The following is a 5477-nucleotide window of genomic DNA, read 5'->3' on the forward strand; positions in this document are numbered from 1 at the left end:
CTCAGGCGCCCCTATCCTTCTTGTACAGCAGGATTTCTCAACCTTGACACCACTGACATTTGGGGCCTGATAATTATTTATTGTGGGGGCTTTTTTGCGCATTGTTGGACATTTAGCAGCATGACGACCTCTACTCGCTAGATGCCAGTAGTGGCACCCCCAGCCCAACAAGCCCCTATCATGACAGTCAAATGACTCTAAACACTGCCCAATGTCCTCAGAAAGCAAATTGCCTCTACTTGAGAACCATTGCTGTACAAAGAATCATATTTCACTACAAAGTCTCTTTAATTCTGAGTCAGTTTAACTCATGATAAACCTTACAGATCCCCCCCAGTATTGATAAGTATTTCCAGGATTCCATTATGACCTTGCAGTTAGCCTCAGTTGTTGCATTTTACCTACCCAGCTCTTATCAGGAGACTGGAATTTACTCAGGCCTTATGAAAATGCCTGAAAATGTTCTAAGACTATTCTCCTTTGACCTCTTTTATGAGCAGGTACTACTGCTATCCTGAGTCACAGTCCCTAGGGCAAGCATTGAATATCTTACAGAAGTGGTAATACAAGTTCTCCTGGAAACATATAAATGCAACAGTAAATATTTTTATACTTAGACTCAAGCCGGGTTTTATTTTGTATGAGATTCCAAGCCCAGTGATTTCTTTTCAGAAGACAAACTTATTCAATACACATGTATTTTCAGTGTGTTTCCTGAACTTAGGAGGTTACATTACATGAAGAGGGTGCCATTATGTTGTGTAAACTAAGCAAAGGAACCATGGGGAAATTGTGGTGCTCTCTGAAGGCAGAGAGAAATAGGCTAAAGTGTACAAAACCTTTTGTATGAAGCAAATCATCTAGGAATTCCAGAGGATAAAATGCTTCTGGGGAACAAAAATGCTTCTGGATGTTGCGAAGTTTTGTAGCACTCAAGAAGTTAAACTGTTGAGGGGTGCCTGGGTGGCTTAGTCGGTTAAGCGTCCGACTTTCACTTAGGTCATGATCTCGCGGTTCGTGGGTTCAACCCCCGCGTCGGGCTCTGTGCTGACTGCCAGCTCAGAGCCTGGAGCCTATTTCAGTCTGTGACTCCCTCTCTCTCTGACCCTCCCCTGCTCACGCTGTCTCTCTCTCTCTCCTAGAAATTAAAAAAAAAAAAAAAAAAAAAAGAAGTTAACCTGTTGAGATGTTATTTTACACAGGAGGCTGAGAAGTTTTTTTTTAAGTGTATAGTTTTCTCATCATTCCACTTCATCCAAATAATTCTCACAACTTCAGTTGCCAGATGAGTTAAAGGTGAAGACAGAACAACATCATGGTTTATCTGAGTTGTTCTATAATCTATCAAGAATTGTGAACAGTCTGAGATCTTTCCTCTACTTATAAGCTAACAATTTCATGAATGGTGGCAGAAGATTCAAGACTCCTAGGTCAGAAACAAAGTACTTGGTCACTAACAGCAATAGCAGTAGCCGGTGTATCCACATTTTCTTGAACCAGTTCCCCAAACCCTAACTTGCATAGAATGATGCAGACAGGGCCAGGAATACCTGCACTTGCAGTGGGGCACATCCTAAGAGAGGAACGCCAACCATGGGGAACTTGGGTCTTTTAAGTGGGCAGTAAACATGCAGCCCTTTGCTCTGGGGGGAGATATTACATCTTCAAAGACTGTTCACTGTATTCACTATACAAATACCCCTGAAAAACTAGTTCAGAACAAAGGCAATGTATTAATTTCCTATTGCAGCTGTGACGAATAACCACAAATTTAGCGGCTTGAAACAACACAGATTTACTATGTCACAATTCTGGAAGACAGAAGTCCAAAACGGATCTTTTTAAAAAAAAAATTTTTTTAATGTTTTTATTTATTTGAGAGAGAAAGAGAGAGTATGAGTGGTGGAGGGGCAGAGGAAGGAGAGAAAATCTGAAGCAAGCTCCAGTCTCTGAAATGTCAGCACAGAGCCGGATGCAGGGCTTGATCTCATGAACTGTGAAATCATGACCTGAACTGAAATCAAAAGTCGGACACTTAACCAGCTGAGCCACCCAGGTGCCCTCAGATAGCATTTAATAGAGCTGATATCAACAGGATTCTAAGTACCAGGATGAGGCCAACCGTTAGTATTAATAATTGCATTCCTCAGGGGTATAGACCCAATGAGCTGAACGAATCCCATAAACCATCAAGGTTTGGCTGCCTCCTACATATTGTTTCTGTATCGACTTTTCCCCTTGGCCCAGGGTATTGATCTAGGGAGAGTGAGATGCATCAGCAATTGTACATACTCTGCCATGGCCTGCTGGAGAAAATCTAGAGCAATTATATCAATCATAACAACCATGACTAGTGAGTTGAAGCTTACTTGAATGCCTTCCAGGGCCAATGTGATACATTGATTTCTTCAGCGAAAGTCAGGACAAATTTAGTTCCACCTCTCCTAACTGGGTGGTTCTCATTTTAAGAATAACTGCATACAGATTGTAAACATTAGCAAGTTAAGTATGTCTCTGAGAAACTCTTCTAAACAATCAAGGTCAGCATCACTTTGGAAGGTTCTCCCTGTTATCTGAGGGCTCTGTGATCTGCTAATGGTACTTTCTTAAACACTTGAATTGTCTTATGATCACCCCTAAGGTCCGAGCCACTATTGTTTTCAAGAGGAAGCAAGTTAACTCCTGACTTCCACATAAGAAGCACAGTCCTGGGGGCTCACATGGTGTACCCGGAAAGAAAATGTTTATAATTCTTGGAACCCCCACAGTGTGATCTATATCAGCTGGGGGTACAGGTTGGCAGTGTCTTCATTGTGGCCTCTTAGATGGTTGGTAGGTAGGCCTTCAGGGTCCTAGCTCTGTTTGAATTGAGTCTACTCCTTACTTATGGAGTCTAGTTGAAACTGTTGTGTTTGTCAAGGTGGCATCACCCAATCCACAGAATGACTAGTGAAGGCTACAGGAACAAGGGTGGGAAAGCTATCCAAGGGTGTTGACAGATTTTTTTTTTAACACAGAATCCGAACCAGGTTCCAGGCTCCAAGCTGTCAGCACAGAGTCTGACACGGGGCTCAAACTCATGAACCACAAGATGGTGGCTGAACTGAAGTCGGACGCTCAACCGACTGAGCCACCCCAGGCGCCCCTGTTGACAGATGTTTTGCAAGAAAGGTGCAGGAGCTGGGCCATTCCCTGCCATTTTCAATTGGCTCATTAAATCTATGGAGAATGGTGATCAGCTGTGGTCAGAGTGGTCTGGTGGGACACAGTTGATCCAGCAGCCCTTTAAATTTAGTGCTAGTTCAGGAAAATCTGACCCGAGTACTATCCTTTATGAAGAAAGGTCCAGAGACAGCTTGGAAATGTGGAAGATTACTAATATCTCTTCCTCTCCTGTGTCTCCCATGGTCCAAGATGTCCCTTTCCCTGGTGCTGGGATTGTTCATGTCCATCACCAAAACACCAGTGTTTTTCATTCCAGTAGCTAGAATTTTACCTTTTCCTAAACCGTCTCCCACTCACATCCAGACCTTTTATCCAGAGGGTAAGGTGCAAAAGGGATAAGGATATTTTCCTAAAACTCACAGAGACGCATAATGTTCCCCATCTGGGCCCTCATGGGCCACTATAGGGGAACTCAGAAAGCAGTGTACTCAGGTATGTAGTTATTATCCAGATGTGCTAGGCCCAGGTCAGTCCAACAGGAGAATCGAAGTAGCTGAGCCAGAATTAAGTTTAAATCCCTTAGACCCCCTTTAGGCTGGGCTGCCACCAACCAGGCTGGTCTGCAATCGCCATTAGGGCAAAGAAAGAAGCACCATGCCCAGGAATGCCCCGGAGTTGAATTCTGGATTTTCAACTTTATTTTTTTTAAGTTTATTTATTTATTTTGAGAGAGATAGAGAGAGGGGGGCAGAAGAAGGGAGAGAGAGAGAGTCCTAAGCAGGCTCCGCACTGTCAGTGCAGAGCCTTACATAGGGCTCAAGCTCACAAACCATGAGATCATTATCTGAGCCAAAAACAAGCATTGGACGTTAACCCACTGAGCCACCCAGGCACCCTGGAATTCTGGATTTTCAAAGTAGGTTTGCAAACTCTCTAGCCCACCCATTTGTCCTTATCATAATCTAGAAAGTGGCCAAGAGGAGAGGATTCCTTTTTGGGGACAACCACATTCAGTGACCAAAATATCCCCAACTAAAGTATATGAAGTAGGAGGAGGTAAGGGCTGTGGCCTAAGAAAGCTTTCTGAGCTGATTTCTGAGGTGAACTGTTGCAACGCTCAACACTCCCAGATGTCTGTGGATAGTACAAAGCATGGAAAGTCCATTAGGTAACCTTGGTCATTAGCCCATTGTTGAGTGGCTTTTGCAATAAAAAGTATACCACTGTCAGAGTGCAAATGGCCCAGAAAGCCTAATACATGACAGGTTAATTTCAAGGGCCACGTGGTGTGACTAGAGTCAACAGCAATGAGGCACACCAATAGCCCTGAGAGGGGATCAAAAGTCTAATGTAACCAGAGTGGGTGGGAGCCACACTCATGCAGCATGGCCTCATTGGCTGTGAGACAAATGTGTCTGTCACCTTTTGTCAGGAGTCCAAGTCTGGCAGGTGGTGGTAGCCTTTGCATGGGAAACATTGATTCCTGTACTCTGATTGGTGTGGACTGTGTCCAGCACAATGCTCTGTCAGCAGCTGGACTCTAGTTAGTTGGTCTCCTCAGAATGGCCCCTTCCAGGGACACCTACACACGAGAGACCCGTGTGGTTTGCTCAGCAGCTGTGATTTGTTTCCACAGCTCATGTCCCCAAAGAAGAGGGATATTCTCCATCTGTCAGCCTGTAGTTTTCCAAGGTTTGGTTTGCGTTCAGACCAATGAGCCAGGCCATTGGCAACAGCCCAAGGCTCCACACAAATGTAACAAGCTCACAGATAGAGTGGCCTTGGATTCTGACCACTGAGTTTCCCACTTTTGGTTCTACACGTTGACTCGGAGACTGAACAGCTGGTACAGTTCTGAAACCTACCAGGCTTCAGTGCAGCCAAACCACCGGTGAATCAAACCCAGGCACTTAGGGGAAGCCGTCAACCTTGGATACACCATTTGCATTTGACAAGTGAGGCTTAGGGAGAGCTTTTCACGCTGGCAGTTGTTCAGCCCAATTGGACCCACCCCAAAATAGGAGTGTCATGCTCAGAGTTGCAAGACCTTTATCAGTGAGGCCTTCCGTTGCAACGAGAGCTCAGCAGCAAACCAACAGCTGCTTTTCCAAAGGGGTGTGTGCAGTAGTGGTGTTAAGGAGTTGGAGTCCCAAACCCCAGAGTAGAACCTCTTACAAGAGGAGGCGCTGATCGGCAAAATCATCAGTCCTATAGACTCACAGCTCAAACTGTGGAGCCTCGAAGGTACTAGCATTTCTCTACGTGCAGCTCTCTCCAATCAGGAAAATCTCCTCTGACGCTTTTGGGAGAGA

Source organism: Hyaena hyaena, unplaced genomic scaffold, assembly GCF_003009895.1.
Source record: "Hyaena hyaena isolate Hyena2069 unplaced genomic scaffold, ASM300989v1 scaffold_369, whole genome shotgun sequence".
Classification (NCBI taxonomy): domain Eukaryota; kingdom Metazoa; phylum Chordata; class Mammalia; order Carnivora; family Hyaenidae; genus Hyaena; species Hyaena hyaena.